General features: G+C 39.5%; 1 protein-coding gene and 1 pseudogene across 3 annotated transcripts in view; both read left to right on the forward strand.

Moving 5' to 3' along the window:
- COMMD1 (copper metabolism domain containing 1) overlaps nucleotides 1-9,079 on the forward strand; it is a 164,128-nt gene that overhangs the window by 119,623 nt on the left and 35,426 nt on the right. The window lies entirely within an intron of this gene.
- The window catches only part of LOC103257068, a 16,507-nt pseudogene continuing 10,336 nt past the window's right edge, over nucleotides 2,909-9,079 (forward strand). The window contains exon 1 of the transcript XR_002481793.1: nucleotides 2,909-2,953. The product of XR_002481793.1 is annotated as a PC4 and SFRS1-interacting protein pseudogene (transcript). The remainder of the gene's footprint in view (nucleotides 2,954-9,079) is intronic.

The following is a 9,079-nucleotide window of genomic DNA, read 5'->3' on the forward strand; positions in this document are numbered from 1 at the left end:
TAGGGCAAGAACTTAAAGTTGAGTGAAAATAAGTAATAAAACTCCTGGGACCTGATGGACAAATTCTCAGTGGTTGCATTTCTTGGCCGGCAGGCTTATGACAGGACGTTTTCAAGGAGGAATAAATGTTAGTTTTAAATTTTGCTTTAAAAAAGAGATCATTTCCAAATTGACTGTCTTCTCAATGTAACGTTTGGCACTTGCTTTGCTAACATTATCACTTGTGGCTGAGATACAAGCTGTTGAATTTACACTATAAGCTAAATTTTTGGCTTCCGATTACTCTTGAAATTGGAATTCTTTCTGGCATCAACAATTTAGACCTCTCAAAATGTGTTAATAGTGGTAACTTTTCTTTTTTTGAGTTGGAGTCTCCTCTGTCACCCAGGCTGGAGGGCAGTGGCACACTCCCGGCCACCGCAGTCTCAACCTGCTGGGTTCTGGCGATCCTTCCGCCTCAGCCTTCCTAGTAGCCAGAACTACAGATGCGCTATCATGCCCAGCTAATTTTTGATTTATTGTAGAAATGAGGTCTCACCAAGTTGCCTGGGTGGGTCTCAAACCCATGGGCTCAGGCAATCCTCTTGACTCTGCCTCCCAAAGTGTTGGGATTACAGGTCGAGCCAATGAGCCCAGCCAATAGTGGTAACTCTTAGACTTAAAGTATATGCTCTTGCAGTGCTGTTTTTTTTCCTTTTCTTTTCTTTTCTTTTGAGTCGGTCTCACTTTGTGCTCAACCTGGAGTGCGGTGGCATGATCATGGCTCACCACAGCTTTGATCTCTTGGGGTCAGGCGATCCTTTGCCTTAGCTTCCTGAGTAGCTGGGATTACAAGTGTGTGCCACTACACCTGGCTAATTTTTTTATTTTTTTGTACAGATGAGGTCAATATTTCAATTCTGATGCTTACTACCCAGAGTTAGCACAGAACTGGCAGGTTAAAGGCATAGTCCTCTAAGACTGCCCTCATTTCAGATGCCTTTTGCAAGTTTGAGGGTCCCAGGCCTGCACTTCTGACCAATTGGCTACAAATCTGGGGATTCCCATGGCCCCCTCAGACTCAATAATTAGCTGGAACAACTTGCAGAACTCAGAAAAGCACTGTACAGTTGACCTTTGAACAACATGGATTAGAACTATGTGGATCTACTTATGAGTGGATTTTTTTCTACCAACATCGAATCAAAAATACAGTGTTCGTGGAATGTGAAACCCACATATACAGAGGACCACCTGTACTTATGATTACAGTTTAATTATAAACTACACAAATCAGGACCAGCAAAATGAAGAAACACAGGTTAAAGTCTAGTCGGGTTCCAAATGCAGAACTTCCATCACCCTCCTACCACATCAATGTGTTTATCAACCAGGAAGCTCCATTGAGACTCTGTGTCCAGAGATTTTATTGTAGTTTCATTACATAGGCATGATTGATTGAATTATTGGCTGCATGATTGAACTCGGACTTCAGGCCTCCTCTGTTTCCAGAAGTCTAGCTGATGTTAAGTGGTTCAAAGCCCCAACCCTATAATGACATGGTTGGTCTTTCTAGCTTGGCATACTCCCAGTCCTGAGCTATACCATTAGCATAAGCTTTCTAGGGACCCTCAATGAGTTATTTCATTAGTGTAAACTACCAGGATCCACCATAAATAATAAAGACCCTCCTATCACTTTGGAAATTTCAAGGGTTTAGATGCTCTCTACTAGGAACCTGAGATAAAGACCAGTCAAATTCTGTATTATACAACATGCTGAACCCAGAGGACTAAACTGTGTTCAAGGCCTCTGCTTTTTGTGCTTGGCATTGTTTCTGAACAGCAGTATCTAGTTTGTCTTCTCTGTCTTTTCTATTATTCCTTTCTTAGCATAGGGAAAACCAAGGACCTAGTGATGAAATCATAACTAAGCATTACCTTCCACTCTCACCACTTCTATGAAGCTTTTGCAAGCGAACAACATGTGATGGTTCTCTCTTCCCTCTTAGCCATTAAGGCACAGATTGCAAATTGGTGATTTACAGGTTTTAGCTGGCAGATGATTTATTTGGTGGACACAATTTTAAAAAATTTGAATTACATGTAAATGTTTTAAAAAACAGTAGAGTTCATATTAATGTGAACTTGCTGATTTCTCTTTAAAAAAATGAAAAACATCACTGGGCCTGTGTTTCTGTATAGTAATAATTGACCGAAGTGGAATAGTGGCCATTCCCTTTAAAGGGCAATTTAGAAGTCTCTGCAGTCATCACAGTCCTTACCTCTTACTTCATCACTTCCATCCTGCAACTTGATCTTTAACTCCCACTTTGTACTTGAGCAGAATGAAACCGTATAAACGAGTTTCCCAAGGCTTCATCATTCATGGGAGAACTAGAATTCAGATCTCATTCTTTACTGGTTATGGTTCTGCTCACCTGGCCCTAGACCTCTGCCTCCCAGCCCATTCTGAGAGCCGGAGCTCACTATTCACATACTAACAACACATGTTTAAGTGTCCGACACAGCTTCTTATTCAGTCTAGCAGCTTAATACATGTTAATGGAAGTAAAATTAAGCTAATTTACTGACATCTGAACCATATGTTGTTATATGGCAGTATAATGATTTAGAAGTCCTAGAAAAAGGTGTTTTCTAGCTGAGTTGCTAGAATATCCCAGGGTCAGAGACCCTGACTATAAGTTCCCTATAACTTTTTCCCTGGATTCTATGGGGTAGGATGTGATAAAGGGAAAGGAAAAGACCCTGCTATTGCAATATCCCTTTCCCACTGCCTTCGCCACTCTGGCTGCGTTGGGGAGTTGTGCAGTGGATTGGTCTCTCTCATTCTCTGTGGTCTAAACTCATTCTTCTACCAACTGATCAGTGATTTGTTGAACACTTCTTATGCTCTAAACACTGTGTAGATGGCAGTAATTAATCAGATATCTGTGGAGGAAAAGAGCTGTGATGTACATAAGTGTAGTCTTTGTTAGGAAACGATGATTGCCAGGAGAGTGGACAAATTACATGCTGAGAAGAGACCAAGATGAAGCAAGAGGAAGTGAGTTGGTGTCTGAGAGGGATGCGTAAAAGAGGATGTCTGTGGACCAATCCTTGAAAAATGGGTAGACATGAGACAACAGAAATGGGAGAGGTCATTTCAAGTTGAAAGAGTAGTGAGAACAAAGGAAAGGAACCAGAAATCAGGGGCACATACCAAGAAACATAAGTGGTTTGTTGACTGTATCAAGATTGAGGTAAATTGACAGAGTCAGATGGAAGAGCTAGGTGTTTTAAGTTAGGGAGCTGGTCGAACTTGATCTGAAGGGCACTGCAGAAGATTATTAAGTGAAGAAGTAAGATAATTGTAGGTATCTTTTAGAGAACTGATCTGTTTATAGTAAGTAATTTATAAGTATTGGAGTGAGAAGAAACAAACAGTGGGAACCTTCATAGACAATTAATGCAGTAGTCCAAGTGTGTAGCGGTAAAGACCCAAAGTTGGTCAGTGGTTGTGACAGTGGAGAGAAATAAGATTGTAATGATTTTTAAATGTTTGGGGATAATACACTGTTACCTTCCTGAAGGTGAATTGTATTTCTTACTCTCCTTTCTATTCCTATATACTTGAGCACAGTGCCTATGAACAGAGCGGGTGTTCTGTAAATGTTTGTTGGTTTCAGTTGGATTTACTGGATAGAAATCAAGATTAGACATCTAACTGGATGTTAACCACAAGAAAAAAGTGTCAAAGGGAACCATAGGAATTGAAAATGATGACTGGAAGGTCTTAGTGATGCTCTTTGGGGAAAAAATCAGCACAGGAGTAAAGAGCAAGTTTAGGAGAGAAAATGCTAATATATTTCAGATGTTTTCTGTGTGCCAGCCACTGTGATCAGGTCATTACATGCATTGTCTTATTTAGACATCATAAAAAGCCTTTGCTGAAGGAACTACTCTTATCTGCCTTTTACAGAGAAGGAAATACATTCAGAGAACTTAAGTAATTTACTTGTCCCAAAGCCAATATAGTAGTTAAACTAAGATTTCAGCCCATTACTATGTGATGCTAGAGTTCATTTTTCAGACATGAGAGGTTTAAGACACTGGGTGTAGTGGGTGCTTTGTGGTGATGTCTAGCATATAGCTGGAAATATAGGAAATAATGTTGAGGTCTAAATTATTAGCCTGAAAGTAATCTGCAGAGTTGACTGTCATGGTGATGTGTTGGTTCACATTTGCATAGAGAGGAAGTAAGATAATATCCAAAGCCAGAAAATTGAGGAACATCTGTTTACTGAATGAGAGGAAGTAGTTCAGGTCCTTTTTACCTTTCTCTTTTCTTTTTTTTTTTTTTTTTTAGTTGGAATCTCACTCTGTCATCTACTCTGGAGTACAGTGGCATGCTTACGGCCACCACAGCCTCGACTTGCTGGGCTCAGGTGATCCTTCCATCTCAGTCTTCCAAGTAGCTGGAACCACAGTCATGTACCACCGTGCCCGGCTGATTTTTTTATTTATTGTAGAGATGAAGTCTCGTCATGTTGCTCAGACTGGTCTTAAACCCCGGAGCTCAGGTAATCCTCTCGCTTCCACCTCTCAAAGTGCTGGAATTCCAGCCACTGCGCCTGGCTCCTTTTTGCCTTCAGAAAATAAAAGTAATTTTGCATTTATCGTTTGTTAGGCAAGTTGAGGATCATATTGTTTAAATGCCAGCTAGCAATACTTTTTAATTTGGTTTCAGATAGGGAAAAACATTACTTACTGTTCCAATTTTAAATAAAATTACAAATTTTGTTTTGCTAGGTATTCTTGTTAGAGTTAATATTATAAAAGGAGCAAATAGTGAGCTTTAAACAGGGGGATAACTTCAGGGTTAAACAAATCAGTCTACCTTTCCTATTTTGAGAAGTGACTGATGGAAGGTAAAAACACCCCAGCTGAAGGTATTTTTATCTCTCAAGTGGGGATTTTCTATAGTCTGCCTACCAAATAGGGCTGGCATTGTTATGCATGTCACAGACAACTTGCATAGCCTCCCACACTTCTCCATTGTACTTTATTCACTTTATGGGTAGGATTTATTTACATTTCTCCATCCTCTAAGAGACTGCAAATTCCAGGACAGGGACCTAGGCTTATTACTTTCGTGTTTTTAGTGGGTAGCATAGTGAGTGGACATGGAAGGTGCTCAGAAACAAACCACTTTTCTTTCAGACTGTATTCCTGGAAACATCACTTTAAAAGATATCTTTCCAAAGCAAAGGCAAAAATTCTCTCTGCTAATGCTTTTATCAGCTGTCCACAGGAAAAATTTGAATGAACTGCAGATTCACTGAGAATTGATACACAAGGCTTTTATGCAGCATTTAAATAAATAGGGTCAAGTGCAGTGGCTCAAACCTGTAATCCCAGCACTTTGGGAGGCAGAGGTGAGAGGATTATCTAAGTCTGCGGGTTCAAGACCAGCCTGGGAACATGGTGAGACCTTGTATCTACAATAAATTAACAAAAAAATTGAGGTGGGCATGCTAGTGAGCACCTGTAGTTCCGGCTTCTTGGAAGACTGAGGCAGAAGGATTGCCTGAGTCCAGCAGGTAGACACTGGGGTGACTGTGAGCATGCCACTGCACTCCAGCCTGGGCAACAGAGTGAGACTCCAATTAAAAATAAATAAATAAAAAAGGAGTGGTGGAATATGAAACATTGAAAAATAATTTCTCTGAATATAATCTTTCCAAAAAGTCTGAAGGTCTAAAGAAAGCACCTCAAGGAATTCTACCTTATGGAAAATGTAAACAGTTATGTACCTAGATTTCTTCCTGTAAAAATGGCTGGCATTCTGTTTGTTTTACTCTGATACCTACCTGTGGTGTAAATTATATAAAGAATATGCTTCCTAACAGGAAGCATTCCATGAAGAATGCTAGGATGAAGATGAAGACTAGCACTGTACCTGTCTTATTCCCTGCCCTATCCCTAGTCCACAGTAGAGTTGATTGAAAAGAAGTACACTTTAAGTGGATAACCTATACACTTGGTGTTTGTTCATTGGTGCCTGTGATGTACATTTGGATCATGTTGTGGTCAGGGAAGAAATTAGTGGAAGTTGTTGAATACAGTTGACTTCCAGGAGGGAAAGAGGTACCATAATCCTATTTCTCTTTAAACAGTCACCGCCGGGCTCGGTGGCTCAGCCTGTAATCCCGCGCCTTTAGGAGGCTGAGGTGAGTGGATTGCCTGAGCCCACGGGTCCAAGACCCGCCTGGGCAGGCGAGACCCCATCTCTACAATAAATCAAAAAAATTAGCTGGGCGTGGTAGCGTGCGCCTGTAGTTCCAGCTACTTGGAAGGCTGAGATGGAAGGATCGCCGGGAGCCCAGCAGGTCAAGGCTGCGGTGGCCGGGAGTGGCCACTGCACTCCAGTCTGGGCAACAGTGAGACTCCAACTCAAAAAAAAAACAAAAGCAAAATCAAAAAAAATAAACAGTCACCAAATGGGCTAAAGAACTCTCAAGTAAACTTTATTTATCAGTTCCTTTTCAAAAATTATAAAAGAATACATGCTCATAAAACTAATGAAAAATACAAAAATATACAAAACTGTAATAACCTATCCCCCAGTGCTACCAATGGTAGTATTTTTTGACATAATTTCTCTCACATATACAAACTTAATCACACATAAGGAGTTTGGGGGTTGGTTGGATGTTTTCACCAAAATTGGATTATATTATACATACTAAACAGATAAGTTGCTTTACTGTTAAATACACCGTGGGCAACTCTCCAACTCATTATATACAGGTATAAATACATCATTCTTTTTTTGGAGATAGGTTCCCAGCTCACTGCAGCCTTGACCTCCTGGCTTCAAGTGATTCTCCTGTCTCAGCCTCCTGAATAGCTGGGACTACAGACACACTTTACCACACCCACCTAATTTTTTTATTTTTTGTAGAGTCAAGGATCTTACTACGTTATACAGGATGGACTTAAACTCCTGGCCTCAAGCAGTCCTTCTGTCTTGACTTCCCAAAGTGCTGGCATTGCAAACATGAGCCACCATACTTGACCAAATCATTCATTTTTTTTTTTAAAAGCAGGATTTAGTGAGAGGACAGAAAAGCTCCCATAGTGGGAGGGGACCCGAGGAAGTTGCCCCAAATCATTCTTTTTTAACAACTGCAAAATACTCATTCAACATCCTAGTCGGCTATTTTACTAATGACATTCAAGGTGTTTCTACTTAGTTGTTTTTATTGGTGTTCTTCTACTACAGACAATAAAAAAAAAATCCGTGTGTGTGTGTGTGTGTGTATTCTTATATACTGGAACTTTTGTTTCTTTTTTTTTTTTTTTTTTTAGTTGGAGTCTCACTCTGTCGCCCAGACTATTATGTATTACAATTTATTGCTTCTTTTTACTTTGTTAATGATTTATCAGAAAATTTTAAAATTTTTATATGTTCAACTGTGTCAATCTTTTAATGCTTTTATTTTAGGATTCCTGATTTTGTTACAGCTCTAAAAATATTCTCCTGTTTTGGGTTTTTCTGATTGTTTTTGGCAATTAACATTAAATTTGTAACCCATTAGGAATTTGTTTGTATATGATGTTTAAACCAGGAGTCTAATTTTTCTTTTTAGAAAAATGTCATTGAAACATATATACTACATTTATTATAGGACCTCAGTTAACTTTATACCCACTAATTTAACACAGTTTATCACTGGATGGGGGTTTAGGAATTGGATATAGGACCCCATACCTGAAAAGTGACCAAATTTCAAAAGCTGGTATAAGTATTTTGTGATGCTGAATTTTTTATGTCTCTATGATGATAAAGAACAGAGAACATGGACTTGTTTTCAGGCCTAAATGTGTATATACTTTGCTGATACCTGCACCAGGATTTTATAAATGTTCTCACATTGCAGTTTCTGTATCCTGAATGGGTAGTCCTGGCACCAGGAGTTGCTTAAGGAACTGGAGCCAGGTCTCCTCACACAGTTCTGTCCTTCCTTGAGATATGGTGCCTCTTGGTCAGGAGGCAGTGACTAACTCTCCCAGCCAAGCTGGAAATTTTCATCACTTTGCTTTCTATCCCTGTCGCAATTTTATGATCATGTGTAACCAATATTTAAAAGTTTAGGCTGTCTCCCACATTTTAAAAAATGTATCTAGAAAATGGTTGGTTGTTTTTAAGCTTTAGCTTTTTAAATGAGTAATGCATGTAATTTTTTTAAAAATTTAAAAGTTAGGAAATCATATACAGTAAAAAACAAGTTTCCTTCCAATTCCAAAACCAGCCATCCAATTCCACACCTCAGTGTCTTCCATTTTTAGGAGACATCTTTTGTTAAATCCTACTAAATTTTTCCTAGAATGCAGTTTTAGGTTTTAGCAAATGTACATTATTTGAACTAACTCCAGCAATAAAGAGTGCTAATTTTGATCAGTTTACTGTGAACATCATTTTGCAGGGGGTAGATTTGTTATTATTTTTAATTTACTAATTTTTGAGAGAGGAGAAGTGTTTAAGCCAGTGTTCTTACTTTCTGGTCTTGTCTTACTACTTACTCATGTATCATTTAACTTGTTCTTTTTGTTTCTCAGTTTTCTGTAAAATGCAATGTAAGTCTAGAGATTTGATTAGATTCAGATTAAACATTTTTGGCAAGAATAACTTATAGGTACATTTTGTAACAGATATTTTACTCAGGTGGAAGGAGAGAAGGTTTTTAGTTTATAGAACTTTGTGGATGATACCCAAACTTTTAAGGGATATAATATCTGAGGAAGGTGCAACCAAAACAGGGAGGGACAGAAAATATTCACGGGTCCTGGAGACCAGTAAGATATTTTTAAGCCAGGTTTGGTGGCTCAGCCTGTAATCCCGCACCTTTGGGAGGCTGAGATGAGTGGATTGCCTGAGTCCGCGGGTTCGAGACCCGCCTGGGCAACTTGGCGAGACCTCATCTCTACAATAAATCAAAAATGAGCCGGGCGTGGTAGCGCGCGCCTGTAGTTCCAGCTACTTGGAAGACTGAGGCGGAAGGATCGCTGGAGCCCAGCAGGTTGAGGCTGTGGTG

This window comes from Carlito syrichta, unplaced genomic scaffold (assembly GCF_000164805.1).
Source record: "Carlito syrichta isolate Samal-C Ts95f unplaced genomic scaffold, Tarsius_syrichta-2.0.1 Scaffold301513, whole genome shotgun sequence".
Lineage (NCBI taxonomy): Eukaryota > Metazoa > Chordata > Mammalia > Primates > Tarsiidae > Carlito > Carlito syrichta.